The following is a 21,155-nucleotide window of genomic DNA, read 5'->3' on the forward strand; positions in this document are numbered from 1 at the left end:
CCATCTCTGCAGGAAAGTTATTGCTGCTCTCAACACAATATACTGCAGCCAAATATAGCGATACTGTCACTGCCTGTGGGCCACGTGTTCCTGCTGTCAGTCTATTATGTCATGTTCATCCACACCCAGAAACATTACTGCTGTAGCACAAGAGTTATATAGGTGCAGTCCATAAAGCAAAAATCTCTTAATCTCAGAACTGTGGGTTCAGTCCCCCACATTGATTAAAGCTTAAAACTACAGCAGCAGGAGTAACAATAATGGCAACAACATGTTTGGAGTTCGGCATTTCATTTATTCTGCGGAAACATTTTATCGGAATGAATGAATTGCCCGAGATAAAAGAGTAATTTTGGCTTCAGATCGTTTTTACAGAGCATTGCGGCGTTCTGTTCATGCTGACTACACGCTTTAAATTTGTCGTTTACTGCAAGCGTTGCTTTTCCAGGTTTTTCTGAAATTCCTCGCATTTGAGCCAGCACTAAAGTATTTAATTCCCGTCGCTGAATACATCGTGGAAACGGTATTTTCAACAGAATGCTGTCACACATGAAATCTTTTCGTTATTCGGTTCTGAAGTTTGAAAATGAAAATAAAACGGGGGTCACTTCATAGGCTTGAAAGAAGTCCAAGCAGCATAAAAACCCGCGAATTCTCACAAAGGCTGCACCTTTCTTCTGCTGCTGTTATAAATCAGCCTTAAACATTTGGATGCATACCTTACTGCTGCTAATCACATTCACGTGTTTACAAAGCTTTTTTCTGTCCGTTATGTTTTTGCTAAGCAGTTTCTCCGTTTTCCTCGTACTGTGATTGTCAGCGAGCACAACAAGACTGAAACAGTGTAAAGGCAGGTAAAAAAGACAGGGTAAAACGCCTGATTGTCGGGAGTGGGATTTGAACCCGTGCCTCTATTTGGAGAGTGAAACACAAAGCTTAAAAGACACGAAGTTGTGAATTTGCTGTTTTAGACCGCTCGACTATCCTGAAGAAATAGGTGCTGACTGCACTAGTTGCATCCGATTTTCCGTAATTTTAGGACGATTGATACGACTGGACTAACAATTTGTGGCGTTTAGTATGACATGGAAAACGGTACCGGAGCATTCGGGTCCCGACTACCAGACTCAGAAACAGTTTTTACCCCCGCACTATCAAACTATTAAACTCCCAGCCTCTCTCGCTCACTCCTCACCTCTCACCTATGATCTGAACCTCACAGTGCCTTCTTTCTTACCAAAAACCCAAACACACATTGAAAATCTACCTCTACCATACATGTCAAAAGCTCACTCCCCATCATTTCTATCCCTTTATTTCATTCTTTTGATGCGTGTTTTTGCACATAACCTGTTACCTTTTTGTTGTTTTGCACGCTGCCTGTTGTTTTTTGCACATTGGCTGTTGTCTCTGTCTTTCTTTTGTTAAACAATTGTATTGTTGTTGTGTTTTTTTCTTTGTACTACTTATGTCCGAGAGCTAGCTAAATAGCATTTCGTTATACCATATACCTGTGTATGAGTATAATGACAATAAACTTGAACTTTAAACTTGAACTTGAACTTGACATAGTCTTGCAGGCAGTATATTATTTTATCGTTTACTTGTTTAAAAAAACACGGTCTTCTCGTTCCTAAGTCAGATTTTTAGTGCTTTCGAACGTTACTTCCAACCTGGACTGACAGCTCACCCGATCTGTTTGTGATCAGACCATGGAGTTGGGGGCTGTACCAAGCGCACGTTTCTTCCCAATGCTGAGGCGATCATTCGGAAGATGGGTGTGAAGAGAAACAAGCTTTGTCGACTAAAAAACAAGGCAGGATATGCAAGAATACTAATCACTGGCGACAGTTATGTTCTCTTACTATTGAGATCCCTACATTGCGAGTTTTTTTAAGACTTTGAAACTAAAGGAAAGCGGTGACAAATGAAACTGGCACAGGTGGGGTTTGAACCCACACTCTTCGGTTTACGAGACCGACGCCTTACCACTTGGCCACCGCGCCTTCGTGTAAGCATGGGAATAAGGTTGTTCAAATTATTTTTTTCTGAATCTGGTTTACATCGCCAAATGTAAACCGGAGGCAGCAACAACAATAAAAGGGATACTTGTCCTTAAACTCGGACGTGATGTTCTGCAGACATGTGCACAATGTCCTGTTTTCTTGCAGTGTAGACATTTTGCTGTTCACGCTCCGCATTCATCTGCTTTGTGCATTGTTAGTCCGCACCTGTAACATGTAATGTCAGCCGTCCCCTGTTCTTCTATTTCTCTAGCATGACTGTGTCCTGCTGTTCGGCTTTTGTTTGTAATGTTTGAGCGAGCGCCCCGTTTAGTGTCACTTTGTCACTGTGGTCAGAAAGCATTCTTGATTCTGCTTGAGCTGCTTCATGAATTCTAGCGACTGTAAGAGCTCTTTCTAGTGTCAGCCCTTCCTCCTGCAGCAATTTATAGTATCTTATGTGCACATTTTTCCACAAGTTGATCTCTTAACATGTCAGTTTCCAATACTCCAAAGTCACAAGATTTAGCCAGTTCTCTTAGTGCAGTCACAAAAGCATCAACAGATTCGTCCTGAGACTAAGTTCTCTGCCTAAATTTATGCCGTTCCAAAATCACATTTCTCCGCGGTGTAAAGGAAGCGCCTAAGGCAGCTACAGTCTTTTTCTCCAGGGAGGTTGGCGAAAATCCGCTGCACGGGAGCCCCGATACAGTGCAGTAATGTAGCACGTCTCACGGCATCCTGAGCTTCTGTAGATCCACTGGCTATTTAAAAAAAATCTGTACGACCCCATCCATATCTTGTATTCCGTATACAAATCCGGGGCTCCGAGGTTCAGTAGAAGCGGTGGAAAAAGCTGGGCATAAGCAAAGCTTCTCGGCGCGGCTACCATATCTTCCATGGCGCAAGCTAAACGAAAAGTCCGTAAATTCAGAAGTTCGTTTCTAACAGCAAGAGAACTAAAATCTGAACTGCACTCGCTTTGAGTCCGTCAAGCACTCATCTCTCGTCGCCTTCAATGTTGTGTATCTTAATAAAGAGACGTTTTTATATTATTTTAACTATTTTATTAACTACACAGATCACGCCCTTACACCATATATTCCTGCCTTCTACTCTCTCGTTCTGTTGTCTGGCGATGTCTACTCACTATACTACATTTAGCATGACTTCTTGTTGCAGTTGAGCTCAAAGCTGGAGATGATCTCCATATTCTACCGCACTATCTAGTCCGAAAAGTAGTACACAGTACATACTTTTTTAAGTGAAGTCAGGTTGTTAAAAAATTAAACCAGCGCCCTGTCACAGAAATGTACCCCAGTCTCCCGCGCAACAAGCGGGGGTACTCAGCACTGTACTAACGAGGAGCGCTTGTCTGCAGCTGAGCGTCAGCTCTGTTTACTGTCAGCAGTCATTGCCTCATTTCCAAAGACTTTTTCACCTGCTCTCAGCTTTTAAAGACAGTCATAAACGCTCAAGAAGTAATTCATGTCAGTTGGAAGTCTGTTTCTGTTGTCTCAGCTCTTGATAAAGAAAAACCGTGCGTGGGAGACTCCCTCTCTGAAGACGTTTGCCGTCCCCCTGCGAGGGAGAAGAGCCATCAATCACCGAGGCAACCACTGAGACAGTTAACATTAAACACGTGAAATGCGAGATGTTGTGATTTCTTCCCCGCTTAAGGCTTCTATTGTTTCTACCCTAACGAGAAAGACCTCTTTATTAGAAGTGAGATTTTAACAAACGTCTCCAGGGTTAACTGCGACCTGAACGCAACGCCTTAGACCACCAGCCATCTTGCCTGTGGTACTAAGAGCAGCACTCAATAAAAATGATCAGAAACCGAAAGCGCTTCTTATGCGGATCAGTATATTCCGATTCCACTGGTTCTGCAGAAGAAATAAGAAAAGCCGAACTCAAAGCACTGTGTTGCCATTACGGGTACTCTGCAGCTGCTTTAAGATCTACTCACACCGTGTTGCCATTAAGGCTACCTAGTTAAAAAAAAAACTTATCGTCATCTTTTTGAACGTGATTATTAGACACCCGTTAAATCTCCACCGAGGTATCTTGAGAGATCTTCAGCGAGCGAGTATTAAAAAACTACGTCGCTTCCAACCTCTGCTGTCACTGTAAACTCGGACGTGATGTTCTGCAGAGTTGCAGTGTGCCTTTCCTCTTGTCGTATTCAAGAGTACTCACTGTGTGAGCTCCTCACTGCGTGTTCTGTACTCTACTGTGATTTAATTTAGATGATTACGTGGAATAGAGTGACAAGATCTACTTGAACATTTTCGGTTTGTGAAATGAAACACTAAATACACTTCTGTAAATACAAGTAATGGACATTTAAAATAACCACAGTACAGCTAGAACAGTGAAAGATAAAAGACTATTTAGAATGACATTCACAATAGATTTAAGAACAGCACATCCGCCCGAACAGGGACTTGAACCCTGGGCCCTCAGATTAAAAGTCTGATGCTCTACCGACTGAGCTATCCGGGCTCTGAAAGAAAGTCGACACTGTCGGGATCCTCGCAAGTCACGTGTCTCTTGTTCCGAAGCGCAGTCATACCTGACCCGTCTGGAATGACCACTGACAGACTTTATCATGAAGCGACGGCATCACTCCCAGTAGAATGAGTGAGAAATACAGCATGACATGGGTAGTTAAGAGGCTCCCACAATCCATCTTTCCTCACATTACTGATTTTTTTCAATAGCATTTGGACCTTTTTTCACATTCAGATTTTTTTCTCATTTAATAAAATCTTTTAATCAACAACATTAAAAAGAAAACAAATGGAACATTTTTTGGAACAATAATTAAAAAAAAAATCTTTCAATGCCTTGGTTGTATACGTGTGCACACCCTTTATAAAGGGAGTTGCAACAGTGCTGAAATGTAAAGAGCATTTCTGTAGAGAAAACAGCATTTTTTCTGCCTTGATGTTAAGCTTAGGGAGCCTGTCTTTTAGAAATTCTATTTCTTCACACCCTGCACAGCCTCCCGACAGACTAACGAATATTTTTGGGAGAAATTGGCTCACACACCGGAAGACACTAACGTTTATTTACGTTAGAGTATGTGAATAACAGTTTAACCGAAAAAGTTTGTAATTGTGATTTTGTTAAAATTTAATAAATCGTCTATCATCAGTAAGTAATTATTAAGAAATTGTTTTATTTCATAAACTAAAAGACAATTTAGAGAGTTTATAGGTCATAAACGTCGCTTATGTTCTTTTAACTCTAGCGTTCAGGATCCAAACCCAGGTGCGGACGGTTGTGTTTCTTGAATCTCTTGTAATCATCAAAAGTCGATGTGTAGTCCTTCAGTACTTTCTCGAGTTGTGCCATGGATATTTTATACGATCAATACTTGTCATGCTCTTTTGCATTTTCCTTAACTAAATTAGTTCAAATAATTTAGGATTTAACAGAACTAAATGAGGTACATTTAAAACAGCAGCGCAACTCTGCAGCACGTCGAGTGTGCCTGCATTTAATTGTGTAAACCTGGCTCTCTCTGAACACGAGCAAAGAGTTCTCACTCAACAGAAGATTGCGATGTGAGTACTGTAATATAAAGCACCTGGAGATGCCAGGGATTGAACCCGGGACCTCATACATGCGAAGCATGCGCTCTACCACTGAGCTACATCCCCGATGAAAAAGTTTATGGAACAGACTTAGAAATGTGCAAATGCTCACTGATCACACCACTCACGAAGAATGCCTGCAGTTTCCCACTTTCGCGTTTCTTCTACTACAGAGTAAATTCATAGGAATGAAAAAATAAGGAAGGAAAAATAATCGCATCGAAGCTTCAAGAGGCTGGGCACAAATTAATCTGTTATTTTTGCATCCAGTTACATGGGCGACGGTGGTTGATTCCCAGACGGGGGAGTGCTTTTTTTTCTACCTCCTTACTCGACTGCCCTTCAATTCTATTTTATTTGAAACCTATTTGCATCTTTTAAGTGCTCTTGATTAAACTATGCATAGAAAAACAGCAGTACTGATGATTTAACGTAAAAGGGTGAAACAACGCCCCAACCACAGGAATGGTAACAGGAAGGATCGTGTTCTTATTTAATATGTCCTTTTGAGATGTCTTGTCAATGCACACAGGCGGTAGAGCTGAATAATTTACTTTTAGTTCTTTCTATACCTGGAAGAAAGGAGCCGACTTTAACTTTAAGAGGCAAAAATGACACCTTGTCAAAGCTAATATTTATTAAAATGACATCACAACAAAAGAGTGGAGCCTTGAGTGAATAAAGCCTTGAGTGGAGCCTTGAGCTTTCATTGGATGTCTGTGTCTCCATAACTTTGTAGGTGAGAGAGAGGATTGTGATAATTTGCAGGTGCTTCTCGGGAGTGCGTTGGTGGTACAGGCGCCTTCCAAATAATTGAGTCAGTTTTTTAATCCCAGCCAGTGCAAACCCAAATCTTTTCAAGATAATCTGTGGTCCGCTAACACATCTTTTGAAACACTACAACAGGTAACACCCCGTGTGAAACATCATGAGCATCTATTAAACCTCTCTACCTACCCGTTCCTCACAGAGACATGACGAGGGTCTAAAGGGACATTTTGAGCCGTAGAAACATTTTAGCATTCCGTACTTTCCTGTGCAGTCAGGCCAGTTCCACTTTAACTGCGCCCGACAACGGAGGTCGTTTTGAAAACTACGAGAGTAAAGGAAGAGTAAAGGATTGGAAGCTAGGGAGTTTCAGGTCTGTGTTTTTATTATAGGTTCTCAAATCTGAATACCTTTTCAAGAAGTATTTCAGAATCCCAGTCAAATCCAGTACGAATGCTGCATAGATCTGCATTGTACAATTAGTATACTGTTTGTCCGTTGAATCAAACACGCCTTATGAAGCATTTCTAAAACAGGAGAGATTGTTAGGGAATGCGTCTTCCTGTAAAAATAAAATGACTTCAAGGGCACTATAAGCAGAGGTGCTCTACAGAAGAACTATAGCCAGAGATGCCAAAGAGGTCGAGATTTCACCACGTGAGAGAAAGCATCTCAGAAAACGAAGTTGCGGTCATTTCCACGCCTCATAAAACCACTAGGTCAAACAACAAGAGCTGAAGAGCCGCTGTTGAGAGTAACACGGCCGAGCGCTCTAAGGAGCTGGCTTAAACCTCCAGCCTCTTCAGGAGCATCTGTTGGAGTCACACTGCTACAGTGTATCGCCTTGTTAAGTATCCCTTTTATTGTTGTTGCTACCTCCAGGCGATGTAAACCAGATTCAGAAAAAAAATAATTTGAACAACATTATTCCCACGTTTTTACTAAGGTGCGGTGGCCAAGTGGTAAGGCGTCAGTCTCGTAAATCGACGATCGTTTTATCAAACCCCACCCGTTCCTATTTCGAAGTCTTCAAAAAAACTTGCAATGTAGGAGTCTCAATAGTAAGAGAACATAACTATCGCCAGTGATTAGTATCCGTGCATATCCTGCCTTGTTTTTTAGTCGACAAAGCTTGTCTCTCTTCACACCCATCTTCTGAATGATCGCCTCAGCATTGGGAAGGAACGTGCGCTTGGTACAGCCCCTGACTCCATGGTCTGATCACAAACAGATCTGGTGAGCTGTCAGTCCAGGTTGGAAGTAACGTTCGAAAGCACTAAAAATCTGACTTAGGAACGAGAAGACCGTGTTTTTTTAAACGAGTAAACGATAAAATAATATACTGCCTGCAAGACTATGTCAAGTTCAAGTTCAAGTTTATTGTCATTATACTCATACACAGGTATAAGGTATAACGAAATGCTATTTAGCTAGCTCTCGGACATAAGTAGTACAAAGAAAAAAAACACAACAACAATACAATTGTATAACAAAAGAAAGACAGAGACAACAGCCGATGTGCAAAAAACAACAACAGGCAGTGTGCAAAACAACAAAAAGGTAACAGGTTATGTGCAAAAACATGCATCAAAAGAATGAAATAAAGGGATAGAAATGATGGGGAGTGAGCTTTTGACATGTATGGTAGAGGTAAATGTTCAATGTGTGTTTGGGTTTTTGGTAAGAAAGAAGCAATCAGCACACATTTTTTTCAGGACAGTCGAGCAGTTTAAAACAGCAAATTCACAACTTCGTGTCTTTTAAGCTTTGTGTTTCACTCTCCAAATAGAGGCACGGGTTCAAATCCCACTCCCGACAATCAGGCGTTTTACCCTGTCTTTTTTACCTGCCTTTACACTGTTTCAGTCTTGTTGTGCTCGCTGACAATCACAGTACGAGGAAAACGGAGAAACTGCTTAGCAAAAACATAACGGACAGAAAAAAGCTTCGTAAACACGTGAATGTGGTTAGCAGCAGTAAGGTATGCATTCAAATGTTTAAGGCAGATTTATAAAAGCAGCAGAAGAAAGGTGCAGCCTTTGTGAGAATTCGCGGGTTTTTATGCTGCTTGGACTTCTTTCAAGCCTATGAATTGACCCCCGTTTTATTTTCATTTTCAAACTTCAGAACCGAATAACAAAAAGGTTTCATGTGTGACAGCATTCCGTTGCAAATACCGTTTCCACGATGTATTCAGCGACGGGAATGAAATGTTTTAGTGCTGGCTCAAATGCGAGGAATTTCAGAAAAACCTGGAAAAGCAACGCCTGCAGTAAATGACAAATCTAAAGTGTGTAGTCAGCATGAACAGAACAACGCAATGCTCTGTAAAAACGATCTGAAGCCGCAATTACTCTTTTATCTCGGGCAGTTCATTCCGATACGATGTTTCCGCAGAATAAATGAAATGCCGAACTCCAAACATGTTGTTGTCATTATTGTTACTCCTGCTGCTGTAGTTTTAAGCTTTAATCAGTGGGTATGTAATGTTGTAAAGGGGCTGGACTACTTTGTTCAGTCCAAATTCCACTATGTGAATTTATGCTTTTTTAATATAAGCATTAACAATACAATGCGTGCTCAAAAACCGTTACTTATAAGCTTAAGAAGCGGCAGTGTTTTGACAAAGTGTGGTATTCGAACAGAAAATGCTGAAGTGTTTAATACTTGCTTGTGAGCAGATCTCCCTCGATTTAGACAAACTCTTGTTCGGCCGATGATTTCAGATCAAAATCTGAATCAAGTGGAAAGAAAGCTGAATTACGCTGGGTACTGGGTATCACTGTTACGCCATCAGGTCATGCTAGGAGGATTGGGGGGATGAAATTGACACAGAGGGACCCAATGTGGGGGCTGAACCCACAGTTCTGAGATTAAGAGATTCTTGCTCTATGGACTGCGCCTATATAACTCTTGTGCTCCAGCAGTAATGTTTCTGGGTGTGGATGAACATGACATAATAGACTGACAGCAGGAACACGTGGCCCACAGGCAGTGACAGTATCGCTATATTTGGTTGCAGTATATTGTGTTGAGAGCAGCAATAACTTTCCTGCAGAGATGGGAGTGCCTTTAATAAAGCTCTTTCAATCAGACAGAATAACAGGAACTGACCTAAAGTTTCGGCTGTGGATCCATCTCCACATGGGGGAAAGAGACAGTAAAATAGCGATGAAGAAACAGAAAGATTTGTGCTCGCTGCAAAGTAGGAAAGAGGTGGTCAGACACATAAAACAGCTTGGTGATAATTTGCAGCGACAGTTTTATGTTATTTAGTACACGGATTTCTCTTCATGTTCCTTAAGATGTGTAATTTGTATGTTGGTTGTATGAGAACAGTTTCTTCTCAAGTCCTGTCAATTGACAGTGGAGAGCTAGCTGGTGCACATCTTCAAGAAGACTCTCTTTAAGGCAATTACAATTTTCTCGAACAAATCTGTGTCATATATTTTTTAAATAGTTTAGCTAATGAGCAACGAGAGTATAAATGAATTCTCCCAACCTCCATTCGAAGATAAAACTCCATGTGCGAGTCTAAGTTTCCTTGAAGCTACTGATGTTCGTCATTATTGGACATTCCCGGTGATATTGACTAAGGAGCTCAATTTTGACGTGTCGTAGTTCAACATGTGCAAAACACTCGTATCCCCTGCAAATATCGGCAAGGTCAGTGATATTCTCAACAATTTGTGCCATTGCAATTCGTGCAATTCGTGCCATACTTTTTCGAAATGTATTCTGACATGCCAGGATCAGAGGGTCATATTTAAAGAAACTGGTGCATTAAAATTTCTTGTACTTCAGGATTTTGATAGTCTGTTACATTGTCTTTCACACGGCGGTGTCAGAACTGTGAGACATTTTCATAATCGGGGGGAAGGCTGTAGCAATAAGCAGAAAGTGCAATCACCTTTTCCCAGTGTAAGTCCGTGTTGTGGTGAGTTTTTAAAATTGGTTTGCGATTTTCTGAAATATATTCCATACAAAAATATAATTTGGACAGTCGCTATTTGGATATTCCCTTTCAGTGAAGATGTCTACAGTATTCCAGCCGGATTAGTACTGATTGAAGAGAGCCATCTACAGGCGAAAAGTGACATAACATCACAGCAGCACCATTTAAGGTGGAACGAAAAACACGCATAAGAAGCTGGTGAATAAGAAGCTACTGTAACTTCAGCCTCGTAGCAGACCCTGGTAGGCACGCTCAAAATAATCGTCTTTCCCAGTACTTCAGAGTCATATTTAGATCGCTTTACTGTAATTTTATTTGATTGATGGGAGATGTGAAGCCATCGAGCCTGTACTGCGCTTTCACATTGAAATTTAAGCCATTTCTCCTGCTTTCTCTCAGTGTCCGGGCTGCAATTGCGTGTAAAGGAGGCGACTTGAAAATGAAACGTGTAATCACCTTACAGAGGGTCTTCACGACGGGGTGCGTCAGCTAGTTCTCCATTATTGTCAGTTTACTGGACTTCTGAAGAAACCTATCTACAACGAAGATACAAACTGCACAGTTCAAGGCACATGAAGAGAAATCTGTTTGCTGATTGACTCAAAAAATGTCGATACAAATAATCTGCCAGGCTGATTTACTTGTCCGACCACCTCCCTGCGTCCCCCTTTGCTGTTAGCACAATTCTTTCAGTTTCTTTTCTTGTATTTTCCTTGCTATTTTAGTGTTCCCCATGTATAGATGGATCCACAACCGAAACCGTTTTCACCCTGTGTTTCTGCACACCTTGCACAGCTCCAGTGGTGCAATTGGTCAGCACGCGGTACTTATACAACAGTGCACAGCGGAGTTATACCGAGGTTGTGAGTTTAAGCCTCACCTAGTGTCTTTAGCTACTGAAAGCAACTGTTAAGTTTAGATACTATCAGGTATCTGATGAAGATAAATTAACATCAAACGAAGAAGTAAAGGTTTACTTCGAGTCACAATCAAATTAGGCTCCGCAGCTGAAACATTGTGTTTCCTTCTCTTTTCAGCATGGAATAAACCTTGACTTTTTCCTTTGAAGCCCATGCATGCTGACGCAGCTCCCTACTTAAATTACCATCAGCTGTGTATCTCCAGCTGACCTGTACACAAATATATGAGAGAGGTCTACTGAGACGAGAGGAGCACTGAAGACTTGAAAAAGCTCTCGCATTAGACTCTGTGTTTTTGTTGTTCCCCAGATTTGTTTTTAATGTTCTTTTTCTTTTGAAATTGTTGCGTTTGTTTTTTTTTCGTAGTTGTTAGACAACTACCGGGATTTACCTAGGTTCCTGGAAGACTTCTTGTTTTGTGTTTGTTGTATTTTCGGGTTACAACAATTGTTTTTTCTATTGATAGGACCCCACGCATTACTATGGGAGTAGTTAACATTAGTTCTTACATTGTACAGTACCTGAAATTACCACATAAACTACTACTCTGTTTCCATTTTTTTGACAGGCACAAGTGAAGTTTGTTTTTCCTTGCTGCTGATTGGTAGCTACAATGGGTCAATTGCAATAAACTTATATTCAATAAACTCCGCTGAAATTTGTCAGCAACTCTGTACTAAACCTGTTCTCAATTGCAACAAACCTAAAATAACAGCTGCTGCCCGTTAGATGTTACTGCATTAGGAGTCTAGCTTAAACCACCTCTTCATAGGTTTTAAGCAACTCAGTAGCGGACTAAGCAGAACAATTGATCACATCAGAACTGTCTTGTAATGGAAATAATGTACTCATTAAGTAACAAGGTTATGCACCACTTGCTTGAAAATTATTATTATATTTAACGACAAAAATTTGCAGACACCACAAATATTTATATATATAAATATTAACACGTATTTATTAATAAAAGTGTTATTTATTAATAATTAACTTCCATGTATATCTTTATTAGTAGCTGTATTACAAGTAATGCATAAGTCTTTATTATAGTTAGTTTTCAGTTATCCTGGGGAGGGAAGAGAATGGAAATTAAGGAAATAAAAATTTAAAGGGCTTTTAAGTCTTCAATGTGTTCTGTCATAGCTGTGTGTTGTCATATCTGGGTGTTAATTTAGTATATTTGTTGTATTATTTATTGTGATTTGACACTAAACTTGTTTTTCTCAGGAGAAAGCAGTAATATTTTTTTTTTAGTTTTTTGAGGGTACAGAAAATTGTATTGTACGGCCAAATGTAAGGTTACATTAAGAAACCCTTATTGTTACCTTTTGCAACGTTGTTTATTTAAGACGGTTCTTCAGAATAGTGTCCCTTACGTATCTGTGACTGTGGTCCCACAATAACGGTGCTGAAATAGCCGGAATGTGTGGGAAGAAGATGGAGATGGAACAGGAGGCTTATTCAGTCGATAGAAAGGTTGTGTAGGACCGAACACACTACGGTTATGGTATTGGGTTTAAGAGCATTACAATCCTACAGTCTCCTGATCCATAATCAGATGCGTTATCCAGTGTACCACTGGCCCTTGTACCGCATTCCTCAAGTGCACCACTATGAGCTTGCGCCGCTACAATAATACATCGCCCCAGTCCAAATTTTCTCAATTAGGTGTACGTTTTCTATGTGTATTTAGTTAAACAGTCTTTCATTTTGTCTGTTTTAAAAATTGCATCTCTTTAAAACAGACAAACGAGTTTATGTGTCGCGCTGAAATTCACACATGAGGGAATTCAAACGAAAGAAATCACAGAAAAGATATCGCGCTTAAAAAGAAATCCAGAGTGGAGATGCTGGTGATAGAAAACGATGCATGAGATGCTTTACCTCTGAACTAAACTCGGCTCTTTAATTGTGTTAGGAAGAGTGAATAGCCAACAGTGTACATTTTAAAAATCAAAGCAAGACAATGAGACACGAAGAGAATTCGGAACACGAGCCTCTCCTTCATTGTTTAATGAGCTTTTAATGAACGCCTAAGTGAAAGACAAATTCGCTATTTTCACTTTGTGATTAAAAAACACTTTTATCACGTTAAGCACTCCTGATGGTGTCGAATAGTTCTCTTTTCTACCCTCATCATTTGAGGATCCCCAGCTAAAATATCTTTTTAAACTACAACAAAATTGCAATATTTTGAATACTATTTAAGTTTACATAGTCACATTCCCGTGATATTGACTTAGGCGCTCAATTATTAACTTCTTGTAGTTTGACTTGTGCCAAAAGTTTGAAATCTCTGCAACTATCAGGATGCTTAAGGACATCCAAAGAAACCCCATCACATTTAGGGGAGACTGTGTTGAGGTCGGATTAATTTGAAATGCGTCTCTGGGGACTTTTGATTTACCAACGTTATGTTTAACTGAAGGATACGCTGACTGACTGTGCCATAGAAACTAACGCACATCACCTTTCTTCTACATTCACAGGTTTTTGGCTAAAGACAAAAAAATCTTTTTCGTTTCCTTGCCAGCTGGCAGTAATTCCTCTGCACTGACAAAACAGATGAGTATTTTATCTTTTGCAATTTGTATGGATTTTTTTAAAAACAAGTTGCTCCAAAAATTAAATGAACACTTCCATTAAATTTAATGTAGAAGCATGTTGCTGTCCATAATGATAAACTGTGTGGCAAGACAGGCACCACTGGGACTCAACCCCAGGATCTCCTGTTTACTAGGCAGGCGCTTTAACCAACTAAGCCACAGCATTCTCGCATCCTAGTGTTAATCCTGCATCAGCAGGGTCAGCTTGTCGGCACGCCCGTCTCCATTTGGTGGTTTGAGCTGACGTTGCCATGACGTTGCCATTAAATGCGACCGAGAATACTCCAACCAGAGAACTAAGCCATGGCATTGGCATCAGATATCCCTTTTACAGCCACTTGGACACATCTCAATTGCTCTGAGACACCTGCATTCAGTGTGCGCTGAGCCTGCTCGCTGAGCAAGTGACGAGAAATGGCTTATGTCAAAGGAGTTCAATATGCTTTTTATGTTCAATGGGCTGTCCACTACAGCTAACACTGAAGCGCAGCACAGGCTCTGTGGTTTGACATCTCGCAAGGTAAATGTTGAAATTGTAGGTGGAAGAGGAAAATTACCCTTGAGTATGGGGAAAGAGGCCAACTCATGTCCGGAGGGGGATAAAGTGTGTATGGAGGTGGCCTAGTGGTTAAAGCACTCTTCTCTTAGTACATGATACTCTACACAAGTAGGTTTGAACCCCATCCTCCTCGAGGAAGGGCTTTGACACATTTTGACCTTTTTAAACTTGGTGTGCTTTCGTTTCGTTTCTTCGCTCCTGTACTACAGCAATAATATTTCTATAGGTGTATGATCATGGTAGGCTGACAGCAGGAACATGTGGCCCACAAACAGTGACAATATCAGAGGTGTCTGCAGTGTGTTGGTTTGTGAGCAATGATAAAATAACTTGACATGGAAGCAGGTGTGCCTGCATTAATACAGCTCCATTGAGAGGAAAAAGTAACACAAGAACCAACTTAAATTCAACAGCACGTTTCTGCAGCTGAAAACGGAACCTACTCCACGTGATGATTGAGCTCACAACCTTGGTATGACTCCACTACAAAAGCACCACAACCTGACCAATTGCGCTACTGGAGCAGCACAGCACAGTAGCACATTTTCCTCAGTGCACTCAAACAGTGCTTCTTCCCTAGCCTACCAGCTTCAAGACTTTTTTAAATCGATCAAAGATTAATTGGAAAAGGTTTGTCGATGGGTCAGGTGGGAATCACACCCGGATTCACTGCTTGCAAGGCAGCTATGTTCATCATTATACCCAGGACTGGCGCCAGGGGAATGATCTGTAGGGGGGGGTCTGAAATCCTGAGGGGGGCAGTGATATTTTGGTTTAAACGGAGCCGTTGCAACCATCCAAGTGAATTCTCGTAAGCATGCCACTGATTAGTATTTCATGTTAGAAGATAACGACAAGCAATCTGGTATTTAGTGATAAAGAACAGTTCCACGTTCATCAGAACTCACGTGATTATTTTTGCCTGGAGCATCAACCATATGTGTTCATTTTTTCAACAACATCAACGGTAACGAGGATCTGAATCATTAAGAAATCATTGTAAAACCAACAGAAAGTACAAACTTCTATAACTACAGTCCTAGTTATATAACGATTGTAAGTATAAGGATAAACTACTGCAAGCCATTGGTCCACCTGAGCAAATAAGGTCATAATAATGTTGACACCCCAAAACATAGACACTATGTAACGTGCTGTTCCTGGATGGATAGCCCCCTGCACATCAAACAGTCTGATGTAGTAACTGTGAATTCGGGGTTAGTATAGTTATCTGACCATTGACAAAGTACAACTATTTTTTACGGCTCAAGTTCAGTAAGTGAAAGTGTTCAAAAACTTTTTATCCAAACCTTTTATCCAAAACTGAGGGGGGTGGAACTGTTCAGTTGAGGGGGCGATTTTGACATGCCAGTAATATTTTCACAAAACGTCCAAGAGTTATGAAAACACTTACTTTATGTATAAAGTACATTGTGTACACACTGTAAGTTCACAACGCGAGAAATACTGCTCAATATGGGATCCTGTCCAGGAATATCAGGGCTGTAAGGGGGTCAGATCTATAGATGTAGTAAACACATTAGTGGAGACAGTGTGTCTGTTCTCTGTATGAGAGCCGGACAGGAAGAATAATCTGTGGTCTGGGAAGAAGAGACCCTCGTTGGAAGAGCGACGCTTCTCACAGGAGAGAATGAAAAAAAAATATTTTTCAGGGACGCTGATTTTTCTCCTTGGGGGAATTAAAAGCACTTACGGGGAGTGACCTTGTGGTGCAACGGTAGTGCATCTGATACCACATCAGAAGGTTGTGTGTTCAAATCATGTCGAGATTGGCTGATGTATGTTCAGGTTCAGCTGGTGCCGAACCCGGAAATTATACCATGCAGTTTGGTTTTATCTGTACACCACATAGATAATCTAAATGAAATAACAGAGCAGTACAGAACACGCATTCAGGAAATTACACAGCAAGTCATTTTGAACACGACAAGAGAAAGGGCACACTACACATCCGTGAAACATCACGTCCGACTTTAGAGACAGTTACATCACAGAATGGAAGTTTCAGGCCCCTTTTTCATTACAGGTTCAAACTAACCTGAAAGTTACAGAGTTTTAGGTCACTTTTGTATTAAAAAGTGTCTGAAGCCTGTAAATATAATTTGCCCTTTTTTAAATTGTGGATGAAATCCAATCCCATGTACCAAGACCTTACAGTATATTCATGTTAATTAAAATGCTATTGGACATTAGCTGGTGCTTTTTGTAACGATTTGCTATTTCATGCTGGAAAGAAGGAAACCTGACCAACGTTTGCTTTCAGGTGCGGTTCATTCACATAATGGACATCTATTTCTGAGTAGCCTGATTTAAAAACACACGAACCCGGTAGAAGTCGAACCTACAATCTCATGATGCAAAATCAGACGCGTTATCCATTAAACCACTGGCCAATCATGTAACTGAATTGCACCATGGTAAGTTCAGTGCTGCAACTAGTAATACACCATCCCATCTAAAATTTCTAAGTGAGAAACGTGTTTTCTACATTTTTATCAGTTTTAAAATATCATCTCTTTAATACAGACAAAGGGTTTGTGTGTCACTTTGAAATTCTGATTGATTTAGAATTCAAAGAAAAAGATGTTTTCTTGAACAACGCAGTGAAATTATGACATCTTTCACTCTACTTCTCTCTTGTAGTAAAGCAGACCTTGCAGTGTGAGCATTTACTCCAGTAAATTAGGTCATGTATCATGTTAAATCACTTCTTCAAAACAAAACATTTCCTGGTGCAGGTTTTCTCCATGAAAAAAAATACATTTTTCCCTTACATGATTTCTCGTTTTTTTTTTCCATCAGAGTACAGAAAGAAGAAAAAAGGGAAAAGCAGTGTCGCAAAAAAACTCCATCGCCCTTGGGAGATGTCAAGCTCATCGGATATGAAAAGTGCCCAATAAAAGCAATTTCTCTTCATTTATCTTAGCTTCAGGGCTGCTATTGTGTGTAGAGGAGGCAACTTGCTCAGCCAGCAGACTCAGCGCTTACTGAATACAGGTATGTTTTGAGTGTCATGCTGATCGTCTTATAAATGCAAAAGAAACTTTTAAAGCTGATAAAGTAATTTGCATGTGGCTACAACATCCCTGGAAGAGAGATTTTATCAGTTGCACATAATCGATATTTTTTACTTTTTGTTCAGCACTGGAAATCTATTTTTTTAAGTTTTCTTAAGAAGATCTCATGAAGTATTGCCAGGACCTACCTTTAGCACTCAATAGCGATATTAATGGAGTAGAAATGTAAGATAAATTGATGATCTGAGCTAAAATAGTCCTTACGCGCCTCCTGTAACAGTGTTCGTATTCATAGCAAGTAATATTCTTTTTCAACCCCAAACGTTGCTATTGCATTAAGCTTTGTGTGACCATTGGAGGTTTCGGTAGCTTCTGGAGAGCGCACTTTTCCAAACTGGAACCTATAAGAACATTATTCAAGGTACACCATGTCCAAGAATCGTTCATCGGGACTAGGATTAATATCAATGGAAAGTACTTCAAGATTTAACTGAAATATTAAAAGAGTAGGAAAGCATTTAAAATAGAAAAAATCAGTTCAGATGATATTTAATTTTTGAGAAATGGGCACATACTGTACATCAGCTCAGTGAGCAGTGCGAGGTGCTCTCCTGGAGATGATGATAAATTAGTTAAAATCATGTGATAGAAACAGCCAGCACAAATGGCTGTGTTTGTGATTATGTCACTTCTCTACTATAGCAGCGTTGATAAAAGACCCTCTGAAAGCAGTAAAGCACTGCACAACTGAATTCGTTGCTATTTGGAGAAATCCACAAACTCGTGTTTTTCATGTGCTTTAAAAGACAGCCATACTCACCGACAAAATAACGACACTGCAGCTGATTTTTTCCGAAGCACAGTTGACCTTTCTGAGCCAAATGATGAAGCTCACCCAGTGAATACTATAGCAGAAGGTGGAGGAAAGTGCAACTTTGTAACTACTGCAACCACAGGGACAACTGCAAGAAGCAGAATCAACTTCCCATCGAATGGTGTTGTTGTCTGAGGTACGCAATGTGAACGTGTGCAGAGAATCCCACAATCTCTTCAAAACTTGGACAAAGTATTTCTGATGGAGTGCTGTGCGCAAAGATTGAATAAGCTTTGCTCCTGCCGATGATTCTGCGTGAAAAAGCACAGCATTCAAGTTTCACAGAAAAATGCACCATGCCTACAAAACCAATTTAAAAAACAATTGCGGCACACTACGATTCACACTGACTCAAAAGTGATCACGGCAGATGTTGTTCCCTGCATAATGCTGAAGGGACCAAAGAGCATTGCTGTTGGGAACACAAAATGAGGCTTTTTTATGCCTTGATGTTAAGCTGACAAAGACTATCTTGAAACACCTAGTTCAGTCTCTCGACAGACTGTCAAGCAAAGCTTTTACCCATTGAACTCGCAATAGAAGGAAGGTCTTAACCCACCAACACTTAGCAGCGGCAAGATTCAAACCTAACCCAGCGAAGAAAATGGAGCACAAACCCAGCACTTAGACCACCCAGCCACACTCCCAACACCTTACTCTTTTGGAGAACGTCGGGTGGGTTCAGCTCTTGTTGTGCGATGCTTGGAAATGACTGCACCTTCGTTTTCCGAGATGTTTCCTATCACTTCTTTGTCAGCTCTGAATATAGTGCTTCTTTGGAGCAGGCTTCAGACCTTTTATTTTATTTATAAAGGAGGGCGCATTCAGAAACGTGTAATTCCTGTTTTAGAAATACTTTGGGCGGTGTGTTTTATATAACGCACAAACAGTATTCTGATTGTATACTGTAGACCTGTGTAGCAATCATACTGGACGTGACTGGGATTCTGAAATGTTTCTTGAAAAGGTATTCAGGGCTGCTTGAATCTATAATAAAAAAGTGACCCGAAACTTCCTACCTTCCAATCACTGATGTAGCTCTCCCTAAACCTGTATGTGATGTTTTGCAGATGTGCAATGTGCCTTTACTCCTGTATTAAAACTGACCTCTGTTGTTGGGCGGAGTTGAAGGAGAACTAACTGCACAGAAAAAGTATGTAACAATAAAATGTTTCTACACTTCAAAATGTCCCTTTAAATCCCTGCTCACACACGTCGGTGTGGGGAGCGGGCAGGTAGAGAGCTTTTACAGATGCTCATGATGTTTCTCATGGGGTGTTACCTGCAGTAGCATCTCTCTCCACGCCTTTGGAAAGAAAAGAGTGGCTCCAGTGCAAGGTATGGTCAGAACAGCTGGTCTGATTGTCTTAGAAAACAAGAAATTAAAATCAACAGGGAAACTGAACAATACAGAAATCAGTGCAGTATACAATAGGAAGCAATCAAACAAAATGCTCAGCAAAAATCGTAGTTGAGTAAATTGGTGGAAAAAAAATATTTGTAAGCAAAGGAGAGCCCGCGCTGCGCGTGAAACACATCAATCGTTCAGCATTTCTGAAACATTTCATTGAATTGACAAAGAAGAGCCTTTAATGAACTATTCTTTACCCCTCTGTTCCTACTGTATTTAATACCACCATCTATTGTCTCCTCTAACTGTGTATTCTCATCCTGCTTATCTTGTGTATTTTTTAACTTTATTGGTTTCATTCTGTAAAGCGCTTTGGAAAGCCACCTTTAAAGGCACTATATAATGTAAAGATTATTATTATTATGATTAATAATAATGAACAGTGCATTTAACACTGAGCACATGCGGTCCTTCTTTGCAAAGGATTGCAAAGGTTGGGAATTAGCCTTTCACTCGTGTTGTTGAAGATCGTATCCTGGCTTTGTTGCAGGAAATGTCTGGATGCCATCACCGGATCAAGGAGAGGATCAGGGTTTTGGGAAGTCTTTTTGATGCCTGACACTGTGTGTTGTAACGGGTGTCATTCTGGACCTAATCAACAGAGAACACTGTTGAAATCGCTGAACTGCCTAGCGGACACTTTGTCGCCTTCTTCTGAACTGTATTTAATGCGATTCTCTGAAAACGTGGCACGTTATATCTGCTACCTTTATGGAGGGCACACTCATAAGAATCATAGATTCGATCACAAGCATCTAAAAATGAGCATGAGAAAATGACATCACGCTATAAGGCTGAATGGCACAAATTCTCCTGTTACTTCTGCAGCAAATGTGTGTTTTTTGCTTCTTAACACTGAGATAGTTGGAGATATTTGGCAGCAGTGGGATTCCAACTCACACCCCCAAAGAGACTAGAGCTTTAATCCAGCTCTAAATTAAAAACTGGGTGACTTGTAAGGGCTGGTAGGAAAGGGAAAGGTATAAATGCTTCTTTTTTGGACAAAGTCTTTATCTTTACTAAAAGAAGGAAAGAAATATTTGATTATTATTTTTTCACCAGTTGTTTTGATCAAATTATTGTAACGCAGTGCCATATTAAGGTATAATATGTACATGAACGTCATGTCTGAGTCGATGATGGCAGCTGAGTATCACTGGAGGACAGTTCATCATGAGTGGGTAAGCCTGCATAATGAGGGAGAAGAGATCGGCCTCTCTGATGCAGTGTCCAGTGACACTAACCTTCTGTCCTACTGTTCTCTACTTATGTAGAGGGTGAATGTTTATTTAGGTGAATGTTAGGTTTCATTCTTGTAAAATATTTCCGAGCACTTTTTTTGTTGCTGAAAATTAATCTTGTGCATTTGAATTAATTCCGATATTGTCACCTAATTCTATACATTGTTTCATCAGACTA

The 21,155-nt window shown here is 40.4% G+C and overlaps 3 non-coding genes and 1 pseudogene across 3 annotated transcripts; all 4 read right to left on the bottom strand.

The window, feature by feature from the left end:
- Window positions 1-21,155, bottom strand: part of LOC138242338 (zinc finger protein 850-like) — a 1,462,105-nt pseudogene that overhangs the window by 177,664 nt on the left and 1,263,286 nt on the right.
- On the bottom strand, window positions 1,935-2,006 carry trnat-cgu (transfer RNA threonine (anticodon CGU)). The gene has a single exon. It is a non-coding gene; the product is annotated as a tRNA-Thr (tRNA).
- On the bottom strand, window positions 4,436-4,508 carry trnak-uuu (transfer RNA lysine (anticodon UUU)). Its single transcript has one exon. It is a non-coding gene; the product is annotated as a tRNA-Lys (tRNA).
- Window positions 5,600-5,671, bottom strand: trnaa-cgc (transfer RNA alanine (anticodon CGC)). Its single transcript has one exon. It is a non-coding gene; the product is annotated as a tRNA-Ala (tRNA).

The sequence above is a fragment of the Lepisosteus oculatus genome, chromosome 14 (assembly GCF_040954835.1).
Source record: "Lepisosteus oculatus isolate fLepOcu1 chromosome 14, fLepOcu1.hap2, whole genome shotgun sequence".
Taxonomy (NCBI): domain Eukaryota; kingdom Metazoa; phylum Chordata; class Actinopteri; order Semionotiformes; family Lepisosteidae; genus Lepisosteus; species Lepisosteus oculatus.